Source organism: Pinus tabuliformis, chromosome 8, assembly GCF_031772625.1.
Source record: "Pinus tabuliformis cultivar Carrire ecotype Pingquan chromosome 8, CPIR1, whole genome shotgun sequence".
NCBI classification, from domain to species: Eukaryota; Viridiplantae; Streptophyta; class Pinopsida; order Pinales; family Pinaceae; genus Pinus; species Pinus tabuliformis.
The window spans coordinates 1806887563-1806912864 of record NC_142294.1 but is presented as its reverse complement, the minus strand read 5'-3'; positions in this window follow the sequence as shown (position 1 = coordinate 1806912864).

Below are 25302 nucleotides of genomic sequence, written 5' to 3'. Positions count from 1 at the left end.
TGATGGGGTGTCTCTCTTACTCTTTAGGCTGTCAGAGGATTGTGCCATCCACCTTGAACAAATCAATAACTCTTGCCATGAAAACTCCCTCTTTTCAAGTTATTTTAGCACTATTAGTTTGATTAATGAAATATGGAATAGGCTAGGTTCAATCTAACTCCCCTTGCTTGAACTTTGTCAACTATTTTGCTGACTCCTAAGAAAATAATAAGACAAATTCAAGGCTTCCTTACCTACAAAATGCATCAGCAATCTGATGTCGTACTGATATATTTTGTTGAACCTCCCTTCACATTTAAAATACCTTTGAATCACTTTTAGTAGCTCACTATGGTGGTCCAATAGATAACTCATTGGGATAAGAAGCCCATATCCCTCCTAGTTTTGCGGCTTCAAAAAGTCTTTAAAATGAGCTAAATCCAACTCCATACCTTTAAACCACTCTTCACCATGTAAAGGGATATTAGTGGCAGCAACTATTGATTTCTTAGAGACAACAATCTCCAAAATTCCAAAATTTACCTCCTTCCCCTTGAAATCGAGTGCAAATTTCTTGGTGAGCTAGACGTGGTGGCCCTCTCTCAATCTTCTCACAAAAAGAAATACACCCATCTTGTTCAAATGAAACCCTGATGGAAGGGTCAACATTCACTAGATTGAGGTCTTAAGGTTCATATATTAAAATTTCTCCTCCTTTTACCTTCTTTTTCATCTCTGGAGTGTCCATGGTTGCAAGTGCAGGCTTACAAACTTCTTCCAAGTAATTTACAGTGTTACTCAATGGTGAATTTTGCAGCAAGGTGTGAACAGGTAAATGCACAATGAAACAGGGGAGATGTGTAGCAGTTGTTGCTAGGGTTATTCTTTGGAACGAGGTAAAAAAGAAAATGGTTAATGATACTTGACTGCAGTTTTAAATATAGGTATATTGGGTTAAAGGCAAAAACTCGACACAACAAAAAAAGGGTTTCGCGTACAGTGAAAGGCAGTAAGGATTTATGCAACAAAAAATGCAGCAGTGGTATCTTAAGATGGTTAGAGGAAATACGAGGGTTCTCTGATCAGTTTGAAAAGATGAAATAGGGCACATACAATGTAAAAAATCTCTGAGAAATGAGAGGCACACTTGTGACTAAATCGACAATTTCTTGAAATGCACATCAATTCTCAGTTACACTGCAGACTCCAACTTTCGTAGAAGCTCCCATTTGTCGTAGTAGATCCCAATTTTCACAACAACTCCCAATGGAAAATAAGAGAATTCCTCCTCTCCTCCTCCAAGGTGTTTCAGAGAAAATGATGGCTTCGAGTAGCCTTCATGCATTTCAAAGATCTTCTTTTGAAGGAGTGATAACCCACTTTCTAAATGTGAAATAATGACATCATGACATGACTGACCATAAGGTATTCCCATAACTGACATGGCTCAACTAACTAACTCATGATGAACAAAATATTAGATAACATGGCCTTTTAATTATGATGACCTAGCTCATTGTGGCCAATGACCCCTTATGATTACCCTTTTAATGGTGACGCTTCAATACATTACACTTTGTATTTTAGTAAATGTAACCTTTTGGCTTAAAACATTTACATGACAATAATCCAAATATAAACCTCTTATTCAAAAAAGACCCCTTTAAACCACAATACTCATGAAATCAAGACTGACATTTATAAATTGACCTCAAACGAAGAAAAAGACTAAAATGACTAAGATCCCTATAATAGTACCCTAATAAAAGTAATTACGATTATGAATATAAACTAGCATGGATCCATCCTAACTCTCTATCTACCAAGCACCCACAGGGATTAAACCTCTTTGCATCTCAATACATTTTCATTTGAAAGAGATTTGAACCCTCTCGGTGCTTGGTAGATCCAAAATTAAGATTGATCCAGGTTGGTTTAATTATTAATACTATATTTTTATTTTACTTTATTTTACTTTATTTTTATTTATTTTTATTCTGTACATAATAGGAATATAATATTTAGATTTTTTGTTTTTTTTTTGAAGAAAAAACTCCATAGAAACATAACAACTACACCTGTTCTTCTCACGATGAGAAGACATTTGTTATAGCTTTTTGTAGCTTTCATCCCTCTTTGAGTGTTCACTCATAGTCATATACTTGTATTTTCATATGTCATACCTATATTGGAATGAACTACAATATTAATCCCATAAATTAGGAAGATAGACAAATTGTATTGCATTAGATAGATAAACATGTAGTTTAAAAGCAATAGTATGTGGAAGACACTATATTAGATTCTCAAGTGTTCAACTAATGGTTTTCTTTTTCTCCATTTTTAAGAAGTATTCATTTCCTATACAACTTTATTTGGCATGTTAGTTACCCATGTTCTCAATGAAAGAGATAGAAAGTCCCCATCACTAGTCGATAGGAAGGTGAAGGAAATCCCCCATAGCCACACTTACCAGTCATAGCTAGACGATAGTTAATCATAGTCGATACTTGAGCATAACACACAATTTCTAGTCATAACTAGGCTAGAATCATGAGATATGCTCTTGGGATACTTAGTTGGGGATACTCGACTTGGGTAGATGGGATGGGTTGCCCTGTTTGGCTGGCCTGGGCTCCAAGGATACTAGTGGTGGTGATCCCAAGGAGGGACACGTAGCTGTGACCGTTTAACTCTTCATTTTTGAATTAAAGTTAGTGGCAGGGTTTTTGGTATATGGTTTTAATGTTATTTATGGTGTTCTGTCCTCCCTTTGTACTGGCCTCAAGCTTGCAACCATGGGTTATCACACTTGCCGAGGGTATTTGGAATTCATTCTTTCATTGCTATGGTCTAGTTTGGCTCTATGGGTGCTCGGTGCTTTCGCCTAGTTCTTGCGATGGTTGGTAAGTGTCATGCCTTGCTTGTCCCGTATGGTGGTTTGTTGTGCTTCGCTTGTTCCCTGTGGTGGTTTGTTGGTGTCGTGCCTCTGCTCGCTCTCTGTGGTGATTCACTTCTCTGGTTTTTGGAGGGTTTCAGGTCATTTTCCACCTGCAAGTCTATTTGTCTCTATCATTTGGCTCATACTTCGTTTCTGCTCTGTTTTGTGGTGGTTTGTGTGTTTGATGTTGGGTCTGGTGATGATTCGGCTCTGCAAACACAGGTTCCCGCCTTGCTGTTGCATAGGACGGCTCAACGAACTCGCTCTCGGTTAATCCTCTCGTTCCAGTTGTAATTTCACCTTTCGTTTTTGAGGCTCTAACGTTCTGGCTCCTTTGTGATTAGGTAGAATGCTTTCATGGCATTTCTGTTGGGAGAAACCATTTGTTACGAGTCTCAGCTCTCTTCCTCCGTCGCGTTATCAGACCTCCTAGAGGTAATTCCTCACTCCTCCCTCATTTTGTTGTTCACTGTGCTTTGATGTTGTGGCCCTACCTAACTGCTGCCCTGTTCTGTGGTGGTGTGCAAGTCCTTCCAGGGGAACACTGCTCCATGACTTCGTCCTTGGGACTGTTCGTGGGCTTAGGGAAAATCCAGGTAGGGTATTTCTGTAGCTGCAACTTTCTCTTGCTTGCTCTCTTTCTTGTTCTGTCTATAATCGAGTATAACCCTTGGGGTTTTTATTCCTCCGTGTGTGTGTGTCGTTTTAGAGGTGTTCATGCACTTGCTATTTGATTAGTGTTTAGCCTGTGAACTGTAATGTTATTTTGGTTTGCATGGGTTTCAGAACCCTCCACAATTTCAGGGTTATAGATTTTTTACAGTGAACGTTAAATGGAAAATGAAATGAAATGTATAGGAACGCTTGAATGCTGAATATAAAAGTACCTGGTTTTTTTGTTGAGGAAAAGGAAAAATGATTTGTATATGTTGGTTTACCTTTGTCTGGTTCTCAGTTTGAGATGCTTTCTGTTACAAGATTCTTGTCGATGCTATTCAGATTCTTAATGTATTGTTTCACTGTCTTGCTTTCATTACGATGCCTGAAACACTTAAGCACAAGGGAAAAAAAACTATCCTGCTTCCTTAATGACAGATTCTAGAATTGTTTGCTTTTATAGAGGTTCAAAACAATTTTAAATTACAAATTCTGAGCTCTCTCTTCTCTCTAGATGGCAGCCCCTCAATGAGCTCTGGTTTTCCTTTTTCAATGCATTATTAGCAGTTTCTTTACAGTTGAGGAACTGTTCCTCAGTTACTTTTCAGTTGTCTAACAATTTCTTTAAACAAGTCCCTAACTAATCCTATCTTGATCTGCTTGCCTAATTTTAAAGAACAATGGCTGAGTCAGCCTTAATTTTAAATGAAACAAAATAAAACAGAAACTCAAAATGTTTTTCTCTCTATCCAGCAAAATAAAATAAAATAAAAAAACATTTCCCAATTGTCGCCTTTTCACTCGGATGCTCCTGCATTAGGCTCTCGGGGTAAATTAAACTCATGGCTCCTGTCCATGAGCTCTTCAATAGAGTACCCGACGCTTTGAATCTGGCCAGCATCTAACCAAGAACTATCTTCAATAGGATGACCCTTCCACTTGACTAGGTACCGCAAATATTCTTTCCTTCGAGTCTGTCTGGTGGCCTGGGTGTCTAGGATCTGTTCGATCTCCAAAGGCTTTGCTGGGGGCATTTGTTTAATCCACGAATCATTCTCATTCTGGATGTCCCATGTTCGTCTTTCCAAACTGTCTTCTTCATTTTCCGCAATGTAGGGGTACATATGTGCCACATTAAAAATGGGTGAAATTCCTATACCTGGGGGTAACTTCAATTCATAAGCATTCGCAGAAAACTTCCGAAGAATCCTACAAGGCCCAATTTTTTTCCATTTCAACTTGTTGTATTCGCCTTTAGGAAACCTCTCCTTGCATAGGTGTGCTAATACCAGGTCTCCTACGTTGAATTGTACCTCCCACCTTTTCAAATCTGCTTTCTTCTTGTATCTTTGGTTGCTGTCTTGTAATTTTAATTTCACCTGTTCATGAAGATCATTGATTGCCTTTGCGAAATCTTCACCATCAGCACTCCTACACTCCAACTGACCCAAATCCCGTAACTCATGTACTCCACGTAGGTGCATTCTGTATAGGATCTGGAAAGGAATACTACCCATGCTTATGTTGGGCGAATCGTTATAAGAAAATTCCTCTTGTGCAAGCACACAATCCCACTGTTGAGAATTTTTTCCAACCAAACTCCTCAATAGATTTCCCAAACTTCGGTTCACCACTTCGGTTTAGCCATCGGTCTGCGGATGATACGTTGAGTTTAAGTTTAGTTTGGTGTCTAATTTTTTCCATAAGGTCTGCCAAAAATGTCCTGTAAACTTAACGTCTCGGTCCAAAATAATAGATTTCGGCAAGCCATGTAATTTGACTATCTTTGTGAAGAACAAATGTGCTACATGTGTGGCATCACTGGTTTTCCTGCATGGAATGAAATGTGCCATTTTGGTGAAACGATCCACCACCACCATGATGGAATCGAATCCTCGTTGTGTCTTCGGCAGACCTAAGACAAAGTCTAAACTGACTGAGTCCCATGGTCTGTTCGGAATAGGTAAGGGTGTATACAACCCTGTGTTCTGGCTATGTCCCTTTGCAAGCTGACACACTTTGCATCTAGTCACAAACCTCTGTACATCTCTACGCATCTTCGACCAATAGTAAAAGTGGCTCAACTGATCCAAGGTCTTGTCTATGCCAAAATTCCTGGCTAAACCTCCATTATGCTTTTCCTGGATTAAGTTCTCTCTCATAGAACATTCCGGAATACACAACTTCCCTCCTTTGAACAACAACCCTTCCTGCATATTATAGTCCAGCCATGAACTGTTATCTCTCAACAATGGATTTTGGCAAGCTTCATAGGCTTCCTTAAAATTTGCATCTGCCTCATACAAGTCTTTAAGATGTTCGAATCCTAATACTTGTATCGTACTTTCCTGTAGGATCAAATTCCTCCTGCTTAATGCATCTGCCACTTTGTTGGCTTGACCGTTGATGTGTTTCAACACAAACGTAAAACTCTGCAGGTACTCCACCCACTTTGCATGTTTATGGTTCAGCTTATGCTGCTGCATAATATACTGTAACACAGAATTTTCTGAAAATAAGACAAATTCATTGGCCAACAGATAATGTCTCCAATGCTTTAGTGCTTGAACCACTGCATAAAATTCCTTGTCATAAGACGTGTACTTCTGCCTGCTTTCATTTAGTTTCTCACTAAAATAGGCTACTGGTTTGTCCTCTTGGCTGAGTACTGCACCAATGGCTATTCCACTGGCATCACAACGAACTTGAAAAAGTTTGTTAAAGTCTGGTAATCTCAAAATTGGTTTTTCAGTAATTTTTCTTTTGAGTAGCTGAAAACTCTTCTCTGTCGTTTTTGTCCAATGGAAAGGTTGATTTTCCTTCTTAATGGTGTCCACCATGGGTGCACAAATCCCACTGAAATTTTTAATAAATTTCCGATAAAAACTCGCCAATCCATGAAAACTCCATACCTCAAACAAACTTTTGGGAGACGGCCAGCTAACTATGGCTGCAACCTTTTCTGGATCCATTTTTAGTTCATTCTCAGAAATCACAAATCCCAAATAAATTAACTCTTTCTTGAAAAAGGAACATTTCTTCAAATTTATCAGTAATTTATTTGCTGCAATTTTTCCAATACATGCCTCACGTGTCGAAAATTCTCTTCCTTTGTCTTTCTGAATATAAGTGTATCATCCAGATATACAATCAAAAATTTACCAATGAATTCCTTCAGTATCTCGTTCATCAACCGCATGAACGTGCTGGGGGCATTGTTCAATCCAAATGGCATAACCAACCATTCGTATAAGCCCTCATTAGTCTTGAAAGTTGTCTTCCACTCGTCACCTTCTCGAATTCTGACTTGGTGGTAGCCTCTTTTCAGGTATATCTTTGAAAAGTACGCTGCTCCACTCAAACAATCCATCATATCATCCATCCGAGGTAAAGGAAACCTGTACCTGATAGTGATCTTGTTAATGGCCTGGGAATCAGTGCACATTCACCACTCACCTCCTTTCTTGGGAGCTAAAACAGTTGGAACTGCATAAGGGCTTAAACTCTCTCGAATCAGTCCTTTATCCAACAACTCCTGCACCTACTTCCGGATTTCTTCATTATCCTTCGGACTCATCTGGTAAGTAGCCTTGTTTGGCAAACTGGCTCCTAGAAAAAAATCAATATGGTGACTAATCCTCCTCTTTGGTGGTAATTTGTCCGGTAGATCGTCTACCACAATATCACTAAATTATTACAGCATGTCCTGTATCTCTTTAGGTAAGTCAGTGACTTCAGTATGGATCAATACGAGTTTTGGCCTTTTCATAACGACATATTTTACCTCATCATCCTCCATCTATCGCAGAAAATTTTTTCCGCCTAACAGTAACACTTTTGTCCCACTGGTTTCTGCAGCATCCTCTTCCTTCATGGACACTAGCGTATGCTTTATCCCATCTTTAACAAACTTGTTACAATTTGTTTCCCCGTCATGGACGACCTTCCTATCATACTGCCATGGTCTGCCGAGCAGAATATTGCACATGTCCATAGGCATGATATCACAAGTCACCTTGTCCTTGTACTTGCCAATATGAAACTCTACTTCGCACTGCTCATCAACCAACAGTTGGTGACCTTTCTGCAACCAAGACACCCTATATGGAGTTGGGTTCTTCAACTTCTTCAAACCAAATTTCCCCACCATTTCAGTAGCTACCATATTATTAGTACTTCCACTGCTTATGATTAATTTGTAGCATTTCCCATGTGACTTGCACACAGTCCGGAACAATGCTTTCCTCTGTGTCTGATCAGCTACTTCCTTAGCTGATTTCAATAATACATTGTTCAACACCAAGGCTTCCTCGGTTTCTGTCATATTTTCCACCTCCTGTGGTGGTGCCTCCGCTTTATTAGGCTGAGCGACATATGCTCCCCTCTGCCCAGTTTGTTCATTTTCAGGACATTCAAAGGACCTGTGTCCCCACTTGTGACACTTGCAACACTGATAGGCATTTCCTCTTCCTCTGCCATTACCTCTTCCTCGCTGGTGTGACATTCCTCCTCTAGTTTTACCTTCCCTTTCAGTCTGTACCGAAGTCTTTAAACTATTGCCCTCTCCATTGTTGTTGGCAGTCCTACCTCCGCCCAAGGTCTGTCCCCGGCCTCTGCCAGAACCACGTCCTCTTCTGGCATTCTGTTTCCTAGCAATATTTTCCTCCACCTTCAAAGCACTCTGATAAGATTCCTCTATGGTCTTAGGGGAAAGAATACTAATTTCGTCTAGGATCTCCATTCGTAGACCATTTACAAACCTCATTGTTTTCTCAGGGGTATCTTCAACATAACCAGCTCTCAGGTTTACTTTATAAAATTCTTCAGTATATTCCTTTACGGTCATCATTCTCTGCCTCAGGTTCTGTACTTGTCTATAAAGGGCAATTTGATAATCTTTAGGCAGAAATTTTCTCTTCATTCTAGCAATCATCCTGTCCCATTTTTTAATCAATGGTTTGTTCAATCTCCTCCTTTCTACCTGTACACTGTCCCACCATAGTGCTGCATGTCCCTTCAACTTGGTGAAAACAAACCTGATCCTCTTGTCTTCACCAATTTATTCATATTCAAAATATTTATCTAGTTCACTTATCCAATCTAACAATGCCTTTGTGGACAAACTGCCATCATAATTAGAGAGCTCCGGTCTTGGATTGCTGCTAGCCAACAAAAATGACTTCAATAGTTTAATCTTTGGTCCTTCGTCATCTGACCCATCCATCGTGGCTGTGTTTTCCTCCTCACTACCATCCCCACCTTCCGGATCTCTATGCCTTCCTGCTTCCATTGCTTCCAAATGTGCAGTTAAAATCCTAATTTCTTCTCATAACCCTTCATTTGCTACTTTTCTGATGGCTCTTCTTTGACCCCTTCTTCCTGATGCAGGAGCATTCAGCCCAAGGAAAATCATTGTAATTAGTAGACATAGGGGGTCATGTGTTTTTGGGAAATTAGTTTCCTACAAGTCAATTTAATATTTAGGCCTTAAGTGTGAATTAATTAGATGCTCTCAAAACAAATAAATGAGAACATGAGTAGCTCCATGATCCTAGGAGCAAGGGAGAGATTTTAGGCATAAAAGGGAGAATAGATGTGGACCATTGAGCGATAAGGAGGCTTTTCTGTTTTAAAACAAAGAAAAGATAGAATAAAGTCTCAAGGAGGCTTTTCTACCATGTATGCATGCATGTAGAGCTTTAGGCTTTTGTTAGAGGATTGATCGGACCTTCAATGATCCGATCCAATGTTTTCATATATATATGTATGTAAGCCTACGGGTAGAGGGGGAGGCCACTAATAGGAAATCAGGCCTATGTGTGTGTGTGAGCAAGACCGAGGAGTCTCGAATGTAATCTGTGTTTTACATTAATATATGCAAGATTGGTTCCTGTCTGTGTCAATATGTGTTGAAGAAGCATTTCCTGAATGAATTGCTTGTGAATTCGTAGGCTCTACAGGTTGCAGGCAGAATTCTGAAGGACGCAAAGGGACGAAGATGATTCAGAGGAATCATATGGGGATCATTGAATCCACATGAAAGGTAGAGTTTGAATGACGCTGCAGAGAAGAATACGATTCAGAGAAATCGTATTGATCCTCTTAAGAGATCAAGAGTTGCTTTGAAGTAGAGGTGCATGCAAAGAGAAGCTCAGAAGGAAGGGTTGCAGTGAATAGCGAAGGAGGAAGAACCTCTGAAGAACCCAAAAGAGCCGCAGAAACCATTGAAAATGGCGTAAATTCTAAGTAAAGGGACGAGCGGAGAAGTAAAGAATTGATGCTCAGCAGCCGTTGGATCTACAAAGATCAACAACTACGATTGAAATTGCAATCGCAATTCAGAGGTGCTAAGGGTCGGCGATAACAAACCAGCGATACTCCGATGAGCGATTGGCGATACCGCTGATAATCCGATTGGCGATCGCACAATCGGAAGTTCACAGTGGAAGAGGTAATGCATGGGTGGATGAGTGATATCCGATAGCGATTATCGGAATATCGGAGCTCGGAACCATCGGAGATCGGCGTAGTGGAAGTGTGGAGCGATAAGTTATGGAACCGACGACAATTATGAATGCCAGTGTATAAACTTTGAAGTCCGCTTATTATATGATTTGGCGGAAGGTTAATGCATTTCCATGTATTCCCTTTATATTATGATAAGTGTTACGAGCCTTTTTAAGGCTTAATGGTATGTGTTATCGACCGATAGTCAGATCAGAGTCGGAGGAGGGTGCATATGTGTGTTAAGACTGTGGAAGTCCCGATAGCCGATAGCGATTGCGATAGAGGTTTCAACCTCGAAATATGTGCTAAAGCCGTAATAAAGCGGAAAATGTGTTTGGGAGTATTTCCCTTTGTAATGGGATATAAAGTGGAAAAGCGCCGATAGTGCAAGTTGTGCGATATAACATATATTAACCAAGATTTAGAAGGGGAAGGTTATATATGCGTGGATAAAGGATTTAAAAGGTTCTGAAGGGTTAATATAGTCCCAATAGAGGATTACAGCGGGGTGATTGGTTCCGATACAAAGGAATGGCTGTATAAAGGGGCCTTGACCATTTATGGTCTGAAGATTTAACTCCATTGCAGAGTTAAATATCCTGGGATAGGTGTAGATGCATTATTACTGATTAATGCATACTGTGGGTATGTGCGGGTGTTTACCCTGGCATCAATTTGACTAAGGATGGTTATATGCCAGGTGATAGCCCTGCACTACTTCCTACCTCCATATTTACTGATAGAAAGGAACAATCTTCTCTGATAGCAAAAATTGGTGGTGATCCCAAGGAGGGACACGTAGCTGTGACAGTTTAACTCTTCGTTTTCGAATTAAAGTCAGTGGCAGGGTTTTTGGTATATGGTTTTAATGTGATTTATGGTGTTCTGCCCGCCCTTTGTATTGACCTCGGGCTTGCAACCATGGGTTATCACACTTTCCAAGGGTATTTGGAATTCATTCTTTCGTTGCTACAGTCTGGTTTGGCTCTATGGGTGCTCGGTGCTTTCTCCTGGTTCTTGCGATGGGTGGTAAGTGTCGTGCCTTGGTTATCCTGTATGGTGGCTTGCTGTGCTTCGCTTGTTCCCTGTGGTGGTTTGTTGATACCGTGCCTCTTCTCGCTCTCTGTGGTGATTCACTTCTCTGGTTTTTGGAGGGTTTCAAGTCATTTTCCACCTGCAAGTCTATTTGTCTCTATCATTTGGCTCATACTTCATTTCTGCTCTATTTTGTGGTGGTTTGTGGGTTTGATGTTGGGTCTGGCGTGTTAGTTTCAGTCTTTGAAGCCTTCCTCCAGTGATCAAACATGCTCTTACAAAGTGATTTTAAGGTGTCAAGGTCAAATTTTGTCATTTCAGTGAGTCTCCAAATAAAATTTGGTCATTAGGTATTAGGTCTAGGATTTTTTTCACTCCTTCCAAAGTTTTCCAAGTGTTGGTCCATGTCACCATTCAGTTGAGTGTACCATCAATTAAAGGGTTGTCATCATCATTTCAGGTTCCAAAGGGTCATTTTACACCTTGTTCGTGTTTTAGTTGTGCTTGGGTAAGGCTCATTTCCCTCTCCTAGGGTTTTGAAGGTAATTTCTCTTGGATGGTCAAATCATCAACAAATATTGCATCTTGATGCTCATACACCTTCCCCTATCATTAATGTACCTTATTAAACAATTCTGATCATTGATATCCCTCAAATTCCTCATTTTCCCACAAACCCTAGTCTCTTGCTACAATTTGACAATTTTCTAGGCTAACCCTGTGTTTTTCCCTTTTGGACCCCTTCCCCTCACTAAATCTTTGAAATTACACTTTCCCCTATTTCCTAACATCCCTCCGTACTTCCCAAAATTTTCTTAAGAATTTAGAAGCCCCTTATCCCCTTCATTTCACTTCATTTCGACAAATCCCCTGTTCCACACATCGGGATAGGTTTTACTCAAATGATGTTTCTGAGCAAGGAAAATTGACTTTGGAAAATGTGAGAGCGTTTTTTGTCCACAATAGGCCGAGAAAGAAAAACCTCCTTCATTTTTTACATAGGTGTCATGGTTTTTAGAGAAATGTCAAAAATAAAGTTGCCTCAGGAGGGTTGCTGCACCTCTGAAGTGACCTTGGAAAAATCACGATTTCTCCTAGCTTGGTTGACCAAATGACTTGATGGATGATTTAAATGATATACAGACAGAGAGAGATTTCCAATGAGCTATCATGAGCTCAATTTGGAGTTTTGGGAAGACCTTCAAAAGTTGACTACAACAACACTGTGCATTTAGGCAGCCTCATTTTGCACATTTTGACCAGTCTTGGGAGATTTGACTTTTGACAGCCAAAATGACCTCCAAATTGGAAAATTCAAGATGTTCTGGAAAGTATACTCGATAATATTTCCAACGAGCTATCCTGCACCCAATTTTGACATCAGGAAGGCCTCCAAAACTGGTCTGCAAAAATGCGCTACGCACTTGGGAGGCGCTACGCACCTGGCAAGGTTTTCCTTTGTTAATTTGCACTGGCGCTATGCACCTGGCAACCAAGCCCCAAAACGCTCCAAAATCACTCAATTTTCTTCAAATCTCTCAATTTACCTCTTGGAAAGTAAGTAAATCAATCCTTCTTGTTGAAAAGGGTTTTGCATCAATCTTTGGTGACTCTTTTACTCATGAAGTCAAACCCTAGTTTTCACTAAACTGTCTCATAACTTTTAAAGTTCCCTCATCCATTTGCTGTTCCCTAAACCCCATTCCCTTATATAAATTCCCCAAACATCATTCCCTCATATATTCTCCCTAAATCCCACTTTCACATACAAATTTCCCAAACCCTACACTATCCCAAACCCTACTCACTCCCCTTATTCCCTAAATCCCCAAACCCTTCACTCCCTAAATCCCATTCATACTCCCATTCACCCTCACTTACTCATCCTAAAATCTCTTCATACTCTTCTTTCATCCATCCACCCTATCTCATCATTCACCACAAGTGTTCACAAACAATGAAAAAGGCCAGGTGACTAGGCAGCGAAGAGGCAAGGTTAGAAGACAAAAGGTAAAGGAAATTGAGAATCCTAAGGAGATTTGTTTTGAGAAATCAACATGCACTTGGAGAGGTTGCTTGAGAAGGCAAACAAAGAGAAGAAAATGTTGTGCCATACAACTATCACTACTTAGCCCAGAACAAAATTTGCAAAACAAGGGTGAAGAGGTTAAAGGCAAAGCTAAGAAGGGTTTTGAGGAGCAAGAAAGAGAAATATAAGCTCAATATCTTGGTTGAAGCATCAATGGCCCAGAAAATCACCTAATAAGGATCACTCATGCCAAATTTCAAGAAATTTGGAGCAATTTTTGTCATGTTTGAAATTTTTAATGCAAAAAACAGGTTTTTTTCAGCAGGTGTGTAGTGCCACCGGCGCTACGCTTTTGTTGGGGGCATCCATTTGCAAAAAGGTTTGCATTTTTGGAATCAACATGAAAAAATATGCATGCTCAGGAATGGCTGAGATTTTTGGACAAGTTCTGGGTCTCCAAAAGGGCAAAAAACACTCAAAAAGTGCCCTCTTTGCCACTTTTTTGCCACACAGGAAGCAGTCTTGGGAGATTCCATTTTTGGAGGGGCAAATGGACTCCAAATCCAAAAATTCAAGTTGTTCCAAAAAGTAGACTCACCAAGATTTCCAACGAGCTATTCTACACCTGATTTGGACTTTGGAAAGCCTTCCAAAAGTGGCATGGAAAAAGCGCTATGCATAGGATCAGTGGCACTGCGCATAGGAGAAATTTTGCCAGTTTTGCCTGTTTGTTCAGAATTTCGCCCAGTTTAGCTATCAGTTGACTTTTTCTTCTCTCTTTGGTAAATTAATGATGTAATATGATGTGATATGATGTAATATGATGTAAATATGATGAAAAATGACTTGAGGGGGTAGATACATCAGTTAGAATTGGTTGGAGGATGAATGAATCAGTTTCCATAATTTTAGAGGCAAGCTGTTCCACTGCCTATTTTGTAGTTCCTAGTTTAGATGTTGTTGAAATAGCTCCTTGAATCATGGATTCGACCCCTGATGGCTGGAATAGGTGGTTTGATGCCTATATCTTGTAATTTCTTAGTCATTTGTCAAGGTTAGACTCTTGTGGATGCATTGAGCTACTTTGTAAATCACTTCTGCAGTTTGGCAAGGAAATGAACCAGGGTTTTGCAGCATTTTGTGGGATTCTTGTGGTAATGTGAATTAACATTTTTTTCTCCTCTGTTATTTAGTTTATCTTATGTGTATATGTGCCATCATCTATCTTTTTCTGCATAACTAAATGAATCAAGATTAAAGGGTGGACTCCATTGGTTTTTCAATGCTATGCCCTAGGGTTTATTTAGTTTTAAATATTTTTTGCTGTTTGAAGAGGACTCATGAACCTTGCATGCCCTCTCCAACTCCTCACCAGTCTTTAGACTCACCATCACCTTCATTTCAAAGTGCTAAAACACTTGCCTACCTCGCCCCATAGAAACCTCTGCGAATCTGATTTTGATTTCCCAGACCCAAAGCTGCCTTCCTCATATGATCTAGCAACCAACCATTAAAATCAATCAGAATCCTCTGAACAAATATACCTAGCCTAAAATAAGTATTAACTTTCAGTCATCTCAAGCCCTTGTTGCCATATTCAAATTGAGATTGACAAGGAGAGAGCCCTCTCCCGACCTCGTAGGGCTAGCTACTAGGTTAAGCATGGTTTGATGTTACCCTAGACCTACCTTCCTTAAGCCTGGGGTAGATTTATGCACTAACATAGTGGTGACCATACTGGGGAACATAGTTTTATGTTCCTCAACAAAATGTATCAAGTTCAGATCTGATTGTTGATGGTGGATAACGATCAGACATCGGAAGGCTGAAATTATTCACTTGGCGACTCCAAATCAATTTTGAGATCAGATCCAAGGACTCCACTGGAGGATGAACCTGACCAGCAGAAACATGAAAGGACAATATGGAAAGATCAAGTATTCAAGTTGGAATTTCATCCAAGACATTTTGTTCTTTGTTATAAATTATTTCTTCTCTTTTCCTGAGAATGTTAAGAAGGCTTTTCAAAGTATATTGTATTTGACAAAAGATCCTCAACCTGCATTTTATTCCTTCCCTTTGAAGATTGTGAATACCAAAGATTTGCATGCATTTGAGCTTGATCAAGACCCTTTTTCTGAAGCTTGTGATGATCATCTTCAAACTGATGAGCCTCAAGAGACCGAGACTGATTCTACACCTTCTGTACATACCCCTATACCTTGTAAAATTCCAGATCGATACAAGCCTCTGATTTTACCTCCTATATCCCATGCTTTCCCTAAAAATCATGACCTATATCTACCAAGATTTGATGGTGAAAGCGACAACATCACTGCTGAGATTCATGTATTGAATTTTGAGTCCTTTCTTGACCTTTCTGAAGTTGATGAAGAGGATGTCAGTATTAGGCTTTTTGCTCTTTCTTTGTAAGGCAAAGTCAAGAGTTGGTTTAAAACCTTGCTTGATGCGAGCATCTCATATTTCCAACAGTTCTTCAAAGTTTTCCTCAACAGGTGGGTGGTCAAACAAAACCATTTCTTGATTATAGAAGAGTATAACCAGATGAAAAGATTGCCAGGGGAGACAGTACAACAGTTTTCTGCCAGGTTTAACCAAGTCTATTTTTCGATGCCGGCTAATATAAGACCTCCTCCTGGATCTAGTCTCTTGCACTACCCGGAAGCCTTTGATCCGAAAATGGAGTTTCAGCTGAGGGAAAGGAATCTTGCAACACTTGAAGAGATGCAGAACAATGCAGTAGATGTAGAGGCTAATCTGCTGATCAGAAGGGCAAAGTTGAAGGAAGAAGAGATGAAAAACATAGATGCAGAGGAATCGGCATCTTTAGAGGTAAATCTTGACATTTTGGTAAGTGCAGTGGAAGAGATGATGCAGAAGATCACTGCAAGGAATGAGTATGATGTTCAAGACCATGGCTCGCTGATTGAAGAGGAACAAGTTGCTGATCCACAACATTTTCTTTCTTATCCCAGTTGTCATAGATCTGATAATGATTGTGTTATAGATCATCTTGGAGAAGAGAGATCTGTTGATATGACATGTATGCTTGATGATGTGTTTTACACTGATGATTTGCCTAAGTTTGATCAGTATGATGATGATGATGATTATGTTCTCCAAACAGAAGCTAGTCTTGCAGACAAATCATCAGCTGGTTTGTGGGAGGAAGAAGTTCACTTTCAGCAGCTCGAATACAGTGATCAACCGATGCATATCAACTATGACAGTGAGGATGAAAGTGCAGCAAATTTTGAAGTAAGTGAAGGATCTTTTCCGTGTTTTTGCTTTGCATTGTTTCAATTCATTAGAGACAACTTTCATGCAATCAGAAATCAATTGTTGACAAGTCTTGATCTAAACCATTTTGAGGGCAATGAAAACCTTGTTCAAGACTTTTCATATCTAGAGTTGCAGCCTCCGAATGCCATTGATTGTCAAGTTGCAAATGAAGACTAGGAAGCTGGACCATATGATCAAATGATGCCAGATGATTTCGTACCATTTTGTTTTGAATCATTTCAGTTTTTGAAGGAAAATTTGCATAGTACATCTTCAATAAAAGATGGGCAGCCTGTAGAAAATCATGCAATCTCATTAGAACCAATAGAAAATGGGTTGCAACAGTAGTTTTTCACGATCCAATAGCTGATGTGTTGGATGATGTCTGTAGTCAAAGTCCTTCTCCATTAGCTACCTATAAGCTTGAAACTTGTATTAATACAAACTTGACCTGGCAGCCAGTTTCTTTGTCATTTTCAGGAGGAGTCTCACACAAAGCTCAGATGAAAGTTTGCATTCATGGTACGAGGAGAAGAAAAGTAATCCATTGGATGAGCTAAGTCCTAGTGTGCATGAATTTCAAGATCCTTATGTAGTGTTTTTGGAGTCAGATAGAGCATCCATATTATTCAATTTGGGAAAATTTGGATTTGTTTACAAGTTTTCATCGGAGTTGCCTTTCAGTAGTTCTTTCTTGTTGTTCATAAGAAAGCACTTGCGAAGAATTCCAACAACAACCAGAATGCTTACTTGGTTGCATTGGTTGTTCCATTTCACTTGATTAGGTGATGAATGGAAAAGTTAGATTAGGTTTTATTGAATAAGCTCCATTTTGAGCATATTTTCCAGTTTGTCAGTTGTGTTTTAGTCAAGATAGTTTCAGAGTCAGTTTGTGTCATCAAGTTGTCAGTTTTCAGTCATGCATTTCAGTTTGAGTTATTGATTCCATATTGCCCAATGGATAAGGCACTGGTATGCTCTCCCAAAGATCTATCATTCTTGGCACCTCCAAGGAGCTACCATCCCCATTGGAGCCAATGTTAGTGTCAGTATTTGAATCCTTCCTCCAGTGATCAAACATTCTCCTACAAAGTGATTTTAAGGTGTCAAGGTCAAATTTTGTCATTTCAGTGAGTCTTCAAATAAAATTTGGTTACTAGGTACTAGACTAGGATTTGTTTTCACTCCTTCCAAAGTTTTCCAAGTGTCGGTTCATGTCACCATTTAGTTGAGTGTACCATCATTTAAAGGGTTGTCATCATCATTTCAGGTTCCAAAGGGTCATTTTACACCTTGTTCGTATTTCAGTTGTGCTTGGGTAAGGCTCATTTCCCTCTCCTAGGGTTTTGAAAGTAATTTCTCTTGGATGGTCAAATCATCAACAGAGCTTGCATCCTGATGCTCATACAACTTCCCCTATCATTAATGTACCTTATTAAACACTTCCCATCACTCTTATCCCTCAGATTCCTCATTTTCCCACAAACCCTAGTTTCTTGCTACAATTTGACAATTTTTCCCTTTTGGACCCCTTCCTCTCACCAAATATTTGAAATTACACTTTCCCTTGTTTTCTAACATCCCTCCCTACTTCCAAAAATTTTCTTAATAATTTAGAAGCTCCTTATCCCCTTCATTTCACTTCATTTCGACAAATCCCCTGTTCCACACATCGGGATAGGTTTTACTCAAATGATGTTTCTGAGCAAGGAAAAATGAATTTAGAAAAAGTGAGAGAGGTTGTTGTCCAAAATAGGCCAAGGAAGAAAAAATTCCTTCATTTTTTACACATCATGGTTTTTAGAGAAATGTCAAAAATAAAGTTGCCTCAAGAGGGTTGTTGCACCTCTAAAGTGACCTTGGGAAAATCAAGATTTCTCCTAGCCTGGTTGACCAAATGACTTGCTTGATGATTTAAATGCTATCGAGAGAGAGAGGTATTTATAATGAACTATCATGAGCTCAATTTGGAGTTGAGGAAGACTTTCAAAAGGTTACTGCAACAACACTCTGCATTTAGGTAGCCTCATTTTGCACATTTTGACCAGTCTTGGGAGATTTGACTTTTGACAGGGCAAATGACCTCCAAATTGGAAAATTCAAGATTTTTTGGAAAGTAGACTCGATAATCTTTCCAACGAGCTATCCTGTGCCCAATTTGGACATCGGGAAGGCCTCCCAAACTGGTCTACAAAAAGGCACTATGCACCTGGCAAGGTTTTCCTTTGTTAATTTGCACTGGCGCTACGCACCTGGCAGCCAAGCCCCAGAACGCTCGAAAATCACTCAATTTGCTTCAAATCTCTCAAGTTACCTCTTGGGAAGTAAGTAAATCAACCCTTCTTGTTGAAAAGGGTTTTTCATCAATCTTTGGTGACTCTTTTACTCATGAAGTAAAACCCTAGTTTTCACTAAACTGTCTCATAACTTTTAAAGTTCCCTCATCCATTTGTTATTCCCTAAACCCCATTCCCTTATATAAATTCCCCAAACATCATTCCCTCATATATTCTCCCTAAATCCCACTTTCACATACAAATTTCCCAAACCCTACACTATCCCAAACCCTACTCACTCCCCTTATTCCCTAAATCCCCAAACCCTTCACTCCTTAAATCCCATTCATACTCCCATTCACCCTCACTTACTCACCCTAAAATCTCTTCATACTCTTCTTTCACCCATCCACCCTATCTCATCATTCACCACAAGTGTTCACAAACAATGAAAAAGGCCAGGTGACTAGGCAGCGAAGAGGCAAGGTTAGAAGACAAAAGGCAAAGGAAATTGAGAATCCTAAGGAGATTTGTTTTGAGCAGTCAACATGCACTTGGAGAGGTTGCTTGAGAAGGCAAACAAAGAGAAGAAAATGTTGCGCCATATGGCCTATCACTACTTAACCCGGAACAAAATTTGCAAAACAAGGGTGAAGAGGTTAAAGGCCAAGCTAAGAAGGGTTTTGAGGAGCAAGAAAGAGCAAGATAAGCTCAAGATCTTGGCTGAAGCATCATTGGCCCAACAAAGCACCTAAAAAGGCTCACTCATGCCAAATTTCAAGAAATTTGGAGCAATTTTTGTCATGTTTTAAATTTTTAATGCAAAAAACAGGTTTTTTCCGCAGATGCGTAGCGCTACCGGCGCTACGCTTTTGTTGGGGGCATCCATTTGCAAAAAGGTTTGAATTTTTGGAATCAGCATGGAAAAATATGCATACTCAGGAATGGGTGAGATTTTTGGACAAGTTCTGGGTCTCACTCAAAAAGTGCCCTCTCTGCCACTTTTTTGCTACGCAGGAAGCAGTCTTGGGAGATTCCATTTTTGGAGGGTAAAATGGACTCCAAATACAAAAATTCAAGTTGTTTCAGAAATTAGACTCACCAAGCTTTCCAACTAGCTATCCTACACTTGATTTGGACTTCGGGAAGCCTTCCAAAAGTGGCCTGGAAAAAGCACTACGCATAGGATTAGTGGCGCTGCGCATAGGAGAAATTTTGCCAGTTTTTCCTGTTTGTTCAGAATTTCGCCCAGTTTAGCTATCAGTTGATTTTTTCTTCTCTCTTTGGTAAATTAATGATGTAATATGATGTGATATGATGTACTATGATGTAAATATGATGAAAAATGACTTGAGGGGGTAGATACATCAGTTAGAATTGGTTGGAGGATGAATGAATCAGTTTCCATAATTTTAGAGGCAAGCTGTTCCACTGCCTATTTTGTAGTTCCTAGTTTAGATGTTGTTGAAACAGCTCCTTGACTCATGGATTCGACCCTTGATGGCTAGCATAGGTGGTTTGATGCCTATATCTTGTACTTTCTTAGTCATTTGTCAAGGTTGGACTCTTGTGGATGCATTGAGCTACTTTGTAAATCACTTCTACAGTTTGGCAAGGAAATGAACTGGGGTTTTACAGCGTTTTGTGGGATTCTTGTGGTAATGTGAAGTAGCATTGTTTTCTCCTTTGTTATTTAGTTTATCTTATGTGTATATGTGCCATCATCTATCTTTTTCTGCATAACTAAATGAATCAAGATTAAAGGGTGGAATCCATTGGTGTTTTAGTGCTCTGCCCTGGGGTTTATTTAGTTTTAAATGTTTTCTGCTGTTTGAAGAGGACTCATGAACCTTGCATGCCCTCTCCAACTCCTCACCAATCTTTAGACTCACCATCACCTTCATTTCAAAGTGCTAAAACACTTTCCTACCTCGCCCCACAGAAACCTCTGCAAATCTGATTTTGATTTCCCGGACCCAAAGCTACCTTCCTCATCTGATCCAGCAACCAACCATTAAAATCAATCAAAATCCTCTGAACAAATATACCTAGCCTAAAATCACTATTAAATTTCAGTCATCTCAAGCCCTTGTTTCCATATTCAAATTGAGATTGACAAGGAGAGAGCCCTCTCCCGACCTGGTAGGGCTAGCTACTAGGTTAAGCGTGGTTTGATGTTACCTTAGACCTGCCTTCGTTCAGCCTGAGGTAGGTTTAGGTACTAACATGGTGATCATGTGACTCTGCAAACATAGGTTCTCGCCTTGCTGCTGCACAAGACGGATCAACGAACTCGCTCTCAGGTAATCCTCTCGTTACGGTTGCAATTTCACCTTTTGGTTTTTGAGGCTCTAATGTTCTGGCTCCTTGGTGATCAGGCAGAACGCTTTCATGGAATTTCTGTTGGGAGAAACCCTCTATTGTGGGTCTCGGTTCTCTTCCTCTGTCACGAAATCGGACCTCCTCCAGGTAATTCCTCACTCCTCCCTCGGTTTGCTGTTCACAGTGCTTTGATGTCGCGACCCTACCTAACTACTGCCCTATTCTGTGGTGGTGTGCAGGTCCTTCCAGGGGAACATTGCTCCACGGCTTTGTCCTTGGGACTGTTCGCGGGCTTAGGAAAAACTCGGGTAGGTCTTTCCGTGGATGCAACTTTCTCTTGCTTGCTCTGTTTCTTGTTTTGTCTGTAATCGTGTATAACCCTTGGGGTTTTGATTCCTCCGTTTATGTGTGTGGTTTTAGAGATGTTCATGCCCTCGTTTTTTGATTAGTGTTTAGCCTGTGAACTGTAATGTTTTTTTGGTTTTCATGGGTTTTGGAACCCTCCACGATTTCAGGGTTATAGATTTTGTACAGTGAACTGTTAAATGGAAAACGAAATGAAATGTATAGGAATGCTTGAATGCTGAATATAAAAGTACCTGGTTTTTTTTGTTGAGGAAAAGGAAAAATGATTTGTATATGCTGGTTTACCTTTGTCTGGTTCCCGGTTTGAGATGCTTTCTGTTACAAGATTCTTGTCAATGCTATTCAGATTCTTAATGTATTGTTTCACTGTCTTTCTCTCATTACGATGCCTGAAACACTTAAGCACAAGGGAAAAAAAAACTATCCTGCTTCCTTAATAACAAATTATAGAATTGTTTGCTTTTATAGAGGTTCAAAACAATTTTAAATTACAAATTCTGAGCTCTCTCTTCTCTCTGGATGGCAGCCCCTCAATGAGCTTTGGTTTTCCTTTTTCAATGCATTATTAGCAGTTTCTTTACAAGTGAGGAACTGTTCCTCAGTTACTTTTCAGTTGTCTAACAGTTTCTTTAAGCAAGTCCCTATCTAATCCTATCTTGATCTGCTTGCCTAATTTTAAAGAACAATGGTTGAGTCAGCCTTAATTTTAAATGAAACAAAATAAAACAAAAACTCAAAATGATTTTCTCTCTGTCCAACAAAAGAAAATAAAATAAAAAAACATTTCCCAGCTATTGCCTTTTCACTCGGATGCTCCTGCATCAACTAGGCTTTGTTGGGTTGGGATACTCAAATTGGTTGCAGGCTAGGCAGGTCAGAACACTTGTTGATAACAATAACACTAATGATGAAGGTAATGCTACTGCAACTAATGATGGTCGATCATGAATTTGTGGGTTAAGCTTGTCCCATACCTAGACAAAGGATGAAATAGACACGTGGGATGTATGCAGCTCATGTGTGGCACATATATTGTTTTATTTTTATTTTTGCAATTAACTATTTTAAATTAGTGTGCTATTTATTTTATTTATTCATTTCATTAAGGTAATGAACACTTCTCTAGCCACACAAATAATAATTCAATTTAGAAATAATAAAATAATAATAAGAAATACATAAATAGAAAAAGAGGCACACAATGATTATATGTAGTCAAGGTGTCTCATCTCTCATATCTATGCTATATGTGCTTAGTTTGTGCTCAATTTTACAAATTGTATCTTGCCCAAATCAACATTTGGGAAGCTAGGAAAAAATTCACTGTTGCCTGTGTTATTCATTTTAAACAATGATGATTGTTCTACTTTTACTATATGCCCTTTCCCTTCTTTTGCTGTATTTTTCATCTAGGGAATTTTTGGCATAAAGTTCTTGATGTTTTCTTACATCCATCAGGCAAGACAAGAGTCTTTTCGGTCAATTACAAGGTCTTATTATAGAGGAGTTGTTGGGGCTTTCTTTGCATATGAATTAACAAGGTAATATTGATGCTTATTCCTATCCTATAAATGATTTCTTGTATTGTCTTGTAGCTGCATACCATTGCATATGATTTACCTTACCTTTTTTTTATTCTACAATTCCTAAGCATAAGTTGTGATAATGGTGTTTTTATTAGAGTAGATTAATGTCAACAATTTGTATTTAACCAACTTGCATTATCTTCTGTGTTTGATTCAACTTTTTTTGAGATTCAAAGGATGTGGTTTAGCAACTCAATTTTCATAATGAAACATGCTCAAAATTTCGAAGGTAAAATGATTATTTCTTATGCTTTTGCTAAAGCTACTAATTCAATTACTTTTTGCGCAACAAATACAAGCCAAAAATTTCTCTCATTCTCAATATTTGTCTCATTTACTAAACCCACAATTGTATGGAGAAGATAACAACATGTGGAGTTAGCATTCATGCTTTTTTGCGTTGCATTCAATCAATGGGAGAATTGGAGTTGTAGATGATAGTAGCTATTTTTACTCCATACATTTTTGTAAAATTTCAAACGGGTGTAAATTTCCAGAGTTTCATCAAGTGTGGGCATGTTTTCTAAAAGGTTGAGTATGGCTCATTACAAAAATATCTATATTTGAAAAAAAATATGGATGCACTTATTTTCCAAAGACAAAGAAGGGAGCAAGCAGGCAGGCTATTTCTTCTTCCCCCCAATTGGCATATGACCATTTTTTCCTATCACACCTAGTAACAGTCTAAGATAACAAAATAAAAATGTAGCTACTATTTTCCATTTAATCTGTTCAAACAAAACATTACAAGGTTATAAGTTGTGCTAGCCACAATGTGTAATGAAATATATGTTACTTTTATTGATATAGTTATTCATGCATTCCATCTAGCATCTACAAGGCACATGAGCCACACTAGCCAATCCTAACAAATCCTAACAACACAGTGAAGGATTTAAACACAATATTTTGAATGCATAATTTGAAAAATTGCACATTAAAGTCATTAGCTCTCTCTCTAACATGTAGTTTGGAAGGTTGTGCCATGCCTTCCCTACCCTGATATTGGTTGGGTTGTTTCTTCATGGATGCCTATTCTTTATAACTAGGCTATTGTTTTTCATTCTGGGAATGGTTAGTTTCAGAAGGAATGGATTGGACTTCAATCATCGAGGTTGAGTACATTGAAGAAGGGATATTTGATTAATAATGCCCAAAGAAGTGACAAAGTCTGTATTTTTTGTCCAAGGGAAATGTGTAGAAATAGTTATTAAAGTACTTTATATGTAGAGACCCTCTGTGACCTATAGAAAAGCATAAGGAATTTTATTAGTGTTGTAGCATTTCACAATTAAGAATGATTTTGTTCATATCTAGATATGATTGGATATCATCCAAAGGTACATGAACTATGGCTCTAACTTAATTATGGTACTCTCTTAAAATAACATGAATTTCTAAACAATTGTGTTATTACTGCAAAATACACATAATTTATGCCATTTTCGTGCATCACGATAGATGTTGGATAGTTTTCATTCCACATAGACATCCCAAAAAATAACATATGATAGAATCTTAACTAAGAGGATTATAAGAGTTTGCTGAGGAAAACAAAAATAAAATGCCCATGCAAGTACCTGGGATGTGTTTCTGATTGATGTCTGCAATGATATCAAGTCCCAGCGCATGAATGATGGTTTTCACATAGTGTAATTCTGACTTGTACATATAACAATTTGATCAAAAAGAATAATTAGAACCTTGTTTATGTTTCCATTAAAACTGACACCTATGCTTAAGATGGATCGAAATGATCAATTTTATGGTCATCCATGGTTGTGGTAATTTTTGGGAACAATTGAGTATTTAGTGTGATTTCTCTCTGCTATATTTGGCTCAGTGTAGCCATACTTCCAGCTGTGAGTTGGAAGTTTTATGTATGATAAGTTCATGTAGATTTTATGTGGGATGGACGCATTAAATAAGGTGTTATTTTCATGAGAATCTTAGTATAAAAAGAATTAAATCTTTATTGTTTGACTGAGAAAGATCCTTACATTTTCCACATTTCATTAGGCATGAAAGTTATGGATAGTGAATTGTGTGAGATTATAGCATTTTTTTTATTATGTACAATTCATGTTTGGTTTCTGGAGTGCGAGTATTGATACTTTACTTTCCATTACAGGTCTTGTGTCATAATTCTTGTTATCAAAGCCTACAAAGGTGTTCTGTAGGGTGTTCCTAAAACATTTGACCTTCTTTGTCTGTTTGATTCAATTCTAACTATCTACAAGTAAGTTTTAATGTAAAATCCTCTTTGAGTCACAAATTGTTGAACTTGATAATGTAAGTAAT